The 6,747-nt window shown below is 44.4% G+C and overlaps 1 long non-coding RNA gene across 1 annotated transcript; it reads left to right on the top strand.

Annotated features, from left to right (window-relative positions):
- Positions 1–771: 771 nt before the first annotated feature.
- On the top strand, positions 772–1,812 carry LOC116587800. The gene is made up of 3 exons (XR_004284647.1): positions 772–901; positions 1,110–1,194; positions 1,288–1,812. It is a non-coding gene; the product is annotated as an uncharacterized LOC116587800 (long non-coding RNA).
- Positions 1,813–6,747: the final 4,935 nt, after the last annotated feature.

Raw genomic sequence — 6,747 nt, 5'->3', positions numbered from 1 at the left:
GTTCCATACTGCTTTTCCAGCCCTCTTTTTGCTTTGTTCCCCCAAAGGTTTCCCCTTCCCCTTGCCAAATTGGAGTCTTGGCTCCTGATCCTGCTCTGCTTTTGTTCTAGCTACTCTTTCCTGGTTTCTCCACCCAGACCTCATCCACTCTTAAACCCAACACCATCCTTCCTCCCCCAGCAGAAAGCTTTCCAGACATCCCAGCCTGTGGCGATCAACCTTATTAGCTCCTGGTGTCAACATACTCAATCCTAGGGCACCTGGGTGGCTCAGTCGGCTAAGCATCTGCCTTTGGCTCGGGAAGGTCATGATAGATTCCCTCGTTGGGCTCCCTGCTCAGCAGTGAGTCTACTTCTCCCTCTTCTTCTGCTTGCCACTCCCCCTTCTTGTACTCTCAGTCAGATAAATAAAATCTTAAAAAAAAAAAAACCCACACTCAATCCAGCATATGGAGAGGTACACACCAGTGATATTCACATAGTGTCTTGTGTGTGTTTCTCCCCAACTAGACTGCAAGCTCCATGAGATCGGAAGAGTTCCATATTCTCCAGGTCAGGTCCCACAGTGCTGGGCACATGATAATGATAGTGAAGAAAAACCTGACATGTTTCTGGAACTGATGTTATTAGTGTACTACCAGAGGAAGAGGCAGGACCTTCTAGGCTCCAAGAAGAACCTATGGTCCACAGCTCAGTGACTCAACATGGGGGCCTTTGGAACTGAGTATCTGCAACCCATCGGTGACATCATAGTAGGGAAAAGGGCCTTCAGTCCCCTTGACTTCCATGGATTCAAAGAGACACTGCAAGAGGTGGAAAAGAAAATTCCCCCTTCTCTCCAATTACATTTTTCCTCTCATCTCCTCCTACATTTCAGTTTCTAGCCCAGACTGTATAAAAGAGTGAGTCTGACTGATTCTCCCACATAGAGGTGTGTGTTGGGAGAGAGGGTGTGTGGGAGGTTCTAATCCTCCAGCCTGAAGAATAAGACTTCTCCTTATCCTTCACCCTCTTCTCCCTTCCCTGAGAACTTCTCTGACTCACTGATATTTCTAGTTACCAGCTCCCTCCTGCCCTAGCTTTCAATTTCTCCATTTCTCCTCTTTTTAGAGAAAATGAAGAGACACCCTGTTGTAGAATCCATCTCTAAGTCCTTACTCCTGGAGGAAGACAACTTCCTTCAGAAAGAGGCAGAGTGAGTATTGTATTTGGATGGGGGTGGGGTGGGGCTCTGTCTTTGAATTTTCTTTGTTTCTCTTTCAACTGATTTTAATTTCCCCCCTTTTAGGAAAGCCAGGCACCCCAAGGGATCAAGATGGGAGGCAAAGGGAAGCCTAAGGGCTCTGCCCCCTCACTTACTGGGGAATAAGTTCTGCTTCTCTGTGCTCCCTGTCCCTGAGCCCTGCCTCTGTGGGTGTAGTCTAAGGACCAAAGCAGTGCTGCACCCCCGGCCCCCTCCAGTTTCCCGCCCAGCCTCTCAGGTGCTCCCTAGCTTGTCAGCAGGGAAGAAACAGCTGTCTCCTCCAGTGGTTATCTTGAGGGCTCAACTCTCCCAGAGTTCTCCAAAGCCCAAGGACAAGGCCAAGGCCAAGTCGCAGCTCCTATCTTGGGATGGGTCAAGAACTTCCTGCAATGCCATACCACTACGCAAGCTGGTACCCATGGGCGTGTGGCCCCAGGGACTTCTTGACCCACTCCCCCAGTCCTTGCCAGATAAATTACTGCATACTATATCCCATTGGGAGGGAGCCATCTCCCCAGCCAAGGAGCCATCTCTCCAATGATACTACTTGTGGGGTGTGACAAATCCCAGTCCTCTCAATCATTCTTGTTTAAATAAAAACATATTTAGTAAATTGTGGTCTTTCTTTCATATCTACTGAAACCACAGTAACTGTCTGAACTGAGAATATATTTTATCTTCTCATTCTACTCCCACTTGGGTTTTCCAGGGTCCTGATCTTATAATTGAGGGTGTTAATATTTTTTTCAGGTATGGCTGCCTGTTACCTGGTATATCAGGGATACTGTGACCCTCTGATTTTTTTCTGTAGTGTCCAGTTCCAGTGGGTCATGGAGTCAGAACTACCTGAGTTCAATTTCCATAAACCTATAAACCCTGGTGGAATTTTGGCTGGAATTATATTGAATCTATATATCAGTCTGGTGAGAACTGATATCATTAAAATATGAGTCTTCCTATTCCTGAACATGGTATATCACTCCATTTATTTAGGTGCTTAAATTCTCTCAGTAATGGCTTGTAGTTTCAGTGTAGAGGTCTTGCCCATTTTTCATTACATTTGTTTCTGGGCATTGGATAAGTTTCACGGCTGCTGTAAATTATACTTTTTATAAGGAATGTTTCTAAGTGCTGGCGATGGGTAGTGTGGGAAGGAGAGCCTGTGCAACACCAACCTTCATTTTTTTTCTATAAAAATGGCTTTATTGAGATATAATTCACATACTATACAATTCACCCATTAAAAGTGTACATTTCAAGGGTCATTAATATATTCACAGAAATGTGTGATTATCATCACAATCAATTTTAGAACATTTCATCACTTTGCAAAGAAACCATAGACCTTTTAGTTGTTATCCATCTACTACTGCATTGCTTTTCATAATCTTATTTTCTATTTTTTGTTGCTGGTATAAAGAAATATAATTCAACTGAGTTTTACACTTGGATTTAAAGACTTGGTTAGACATACCTATTCTAGTAGTTTGTAGATTCTTTTGGGTTCACTATGTACAACTTCATGTCATCTGTGATTAATAATATTTTGACTTTCCCCTTCCCAAACTTTAAGCCTTTTATTTCTTTTTCTTGTATCATTGTCCTAGGTAGGACATCTAATGCAATGTCGAGTTGAAATGTTGAAGTGGACAGCCATTATCTTGTCCTGATCTAAAGGGTGAAACTTACTATTTCATCATTAAACATAAGGATTGCTATAGGGTTTTGTTTTATCTGTAAATAGTCTTTTTCAGGATGTTCCTTATAAGTTTACTAAGTGTTTTTATCATGAATTGGCCACTGGAGTTCAAATCTTGAATCTTCCACTTATTAGTCATTCTACTTTGGGGAAGTTGTTGACCTTCTTTGAGCCTGATTCTCTATCTTAAATTGGGGGAAGGAATTTCTATCTTAAAGTTTCTTGCAAAGTTGAGAATATTTATAAATAACACCCAATCTACAGCAGGCACTCAACTAAGTGCCTGGCGTTACACTATACATTTTTTATCATTCTCCTCCCATTGTATATATGCCCCATGAAGGTTTGCTTTGTCTCTTTTGTTCCATGCTGTGTCCCTAGTTCCCTAGTGTATAGAACCGTGCCCGAAATAGATAAATTGCTTCAGGCAAGAAATTTTTGATTAATCAATGTCATTTCTCTCTTTTCTAGAACCCTATGACTATGAATCATGGTTCTAGGGCCTGGAATTATACTTGCCCCTAGAGAATCACATAGTTCTCTTGGTCACTTCCAAAGTTCAGTGCCAACTATCCTTCTGACCTTTAAAAAATGTCATGTTTTCCCCTTCAAGTTTATTTAATCAATATCTGCAATCCCTTCCTCCCCAACTTGCTCTACATCAATGATAGAAGCCTGGGGTTGAATCCCAGTCTTCCCAGGTGCATTGCACAGCAGTGGGTAAGCCCCTCCCCATTAGTTTCTTAGACCTTAGAGATTTTCTCCAGTTGTGGTTCCAGTGCAGATGTGATGCTTGTGGCCATGTAAATCTCTGAGGAATCTGCTTTGCTTTATCAAAATCTCTCCTGAGAGCAGTGAACAAACCAGGTATGTGAAGAACCTTCTAGACTCCCCACAAGTTCTGAAATCAGGGAGATGAATGAAGAATTTGTAGCCTGAGGGATGAAGATCAGAACAGGGACACCTCCAGGCACTCCCCAATGCCACCTCCCTTATGTTCACATCAGGTCTTCCAGAACACACCCTTCTCTGTCCTAGGATGCCTTTTCTTTGCCACCAAATCCTTTTTATCCTCTAGATCAAGAATTCTCAATCTTGGCACCACTGACTTTTTGTACTAGACAGTTCTTTGATGTGGGGGCTGCCCTGTGCTTTGTAGGACATTTAGCAGCATCCCTGACCTCTAGCTAGTAGGTGCTTGTAGTTATGATAGTGCACGTGGAGTTATGATAACCAAAAATGTCCTCAGACAATGCTAAATGGTTCCTGGAAGGTAAAATTGTTCCTGGTTGAGAACCGCTGCTCCAGATGATCTTTCTAAAGTCCCCTTTTCATCAATGTCTTCTCAGCTCAAGTTGTCTCTTCCTTGGCCAGTTTCCTTTCCAGCTTATACTCATCCCCTCTCCTCTGAAATCTGAGTCAGTCTGAGCCAGAGCTGCCACCATGCCAGGTGAGAATAGAATCCAACACTTACAGAGCGCCTACCCCCTGCTGTTGCACAAATTATCTGATGGCAATCCTTGCAATAGCCTTGTGAGTAAGTAGATGTATGGACTTCTCCATGTTTCAGATGGTACTCAGAGAGGTAAAGTCACTTGTCCAAGGTCACACAGTTGGTAAGTCGTGGACTGGGAATTCAAATCCAGGCTGTTTGCTCACAAGATCATAAACTATTTACTCTATACCACTAGATATTTCCTCAATTGTTTCATTTATGTTCATCTACTTCCAGACTGGACCAAAAACCCTGACGGCATTTGTGGATGCCCCACAGTGCTGAGCCACAGGGGCAGGAGGGTCCAGTACGACGTTAGTCCTTGACTTCCTGCTATTATGGGGTTTGAGGCATTCTAACAAGAGTGTGTGCTGGTAAAACTGAGGATTGAGCAGAAGAATAATCTCAATTTGAAGCTTAAATGTATATTCACAAAATGCATTTAGTATAGGTGCACATCTCAATGAACTTTCACAAACGGAACACACTTGTATAACCTGATCAAGAATCAGATCGGCAGGGGTGACTGGTGGCTTAGTTGGTTAAGAGTTAAGCGTCTGCCTTCAACTTGGGTCATGATTTCTGGGTCCTGGGATCCAGTTCCATGTTGTAGTGGAGTTCTGCTTCTCCTCTCCCTCTGTGTGTATGTGCGCTCTCTCTCTCTCTTAAACAAACAAACAAACAAATAAAAATAAGATCACCATCAGCCCAGAAGCTTCCCTCATACTCCCTTCTCTTCATCCTTTTTTGAAGTAACTATTATCTAGCCTTCTGATAGCATAGATTCCTTTTGCCTCTCTTTGAACTCTTAATAAATGGAAACATGCAATCTGTACTCCTTTGTGTCTGGTTTCTTTTGCCCAGTATTGTCTGTGAGAATCATTCATGTTGCATATAGCAACAGTTTGTTCTTTTCCTTTTCTCTGTAGTATTCTGTTAGATGCCTATACCAATTGATTTATTCATTCTATTGATAGTGGACTTAGTTGTTTCTAGTTTGGGGCTATTGTGAAGACTGCTGCTATGAGCATTATTGTATATGTCCTTTGGTGAACACAGTATACATTTCTGTTGGGGCAATGCCTACCTATGGGATTGCTGGCTCATGGGTATACATGCTTTAGCTTCAGTAGACACCGAAATTTTCCCAAAGTTTTTGCATTTGGAGACTTTTAGAGCCATACTTAACTCCCCCCACTCCCTTGCTTTTCTGAAGAGATTGGAGGAGAGGAGTGGTATGGCTTTTGTGGAATCTTCTAGATGACCACCGTACTAAGAACCTCTTTATAGTAAAATAGTATCAGAGATGAAAAGGACAGTACAGATCCCAAGTCCAAGAATCTTTCTGCACAGGGAGAAACAGGCTCAGAGACAGGAGTTGCCTGGTCCAAGGTGGCATGGTTCTAGCCTGGTCTAGAAGCCAAGTTTCTAGACTCTGGATGCCATTTTGTCTTTGAGTAACTGACGTCCTGATGGTCATCTGGAAGGTGATGGAGTGGAACTAGATGCGCCATTGGACCCACCAGGATTGTATGTGAAGCATGTGGGGGCGGTGGGACCGGTGAGCTGTCTTGCTTCCTATATTTTCCTTGAGCCTGGGCTGAAGCCAAGGAAAATAGAAGCCTGGCTGCTCCTTCCACCAGGGGAAGTCAAAGTGAGGGGCTTTACAATTAGAGTCTGGAAAATCTTCCACCTCATGGCCTCCTCCCCGCCCCCACCCCCCCAATCCAGGGAGAGGACTGGGGGAAGGGCTCTGCTGGCAATAGGGACAGGGTTCCAGAGTCTGGAAACAAGATGGGCTTCGCCCTCAAGGGGCTCACAATCTTGGGTAAAACCAGACAGACCTTGGGCGCAGAGCAAAACCCATTTATTACACACTGAAATTCCATCCACTAGGAACCTGGCGGGAGCCCTGAGCCAACCTGAACGGAAACTGCTAAGCCCGCACTACCGCCAGCTCCGGTCTCAATCCTTACCTGGTGCCCCAGACCCACCCCTATTCCCGCAGCTCTGAAACTTACTTAGCCTGGTCCCCCGCCCCACCTTCCATCTTCAGAAAAGCGGTTTAAGCAGACAATCTGGAAGGGAAAGGAAACGTTCCCCACCTTGCGCCAATTTCCCTTACCTCACACTCCCTCCCCAGACCCACAGGTCCCCATCGGATCCTTGAGACGTAAGGGAAGGATGAAAGAACGGTTGCTTCTCTTTGCAAACTCTTTTGGCAACCCCCCTTCCCTCCCCAACCGTCTGCCTTCCCGCCCCGGCTCCCGCGCCGGGCTGGGGCGCCAACTAAATCTGATCAAAATGCAAT

This window comes from Mustela erminea, chromosome 4 (genome assembly GCF_009829155.1).
Source record: "Mustela erminea isolate mMusErm1 chromosome 4, mMusErm1.Pri, whole genome shotgun sequence".
In the NCBI taxonomy this organism is placed as follows: Eukaryota; Metazoa; Chordata; class Mammalia; order Carnivora; family Mustelidae; genus Mustela; species Mustela erminea.
The sequence above is the reverse complement of the archived record's forward strand: the minus strand, read 5'-3'. Positions and strand labels throughout refer to the sequence as shown.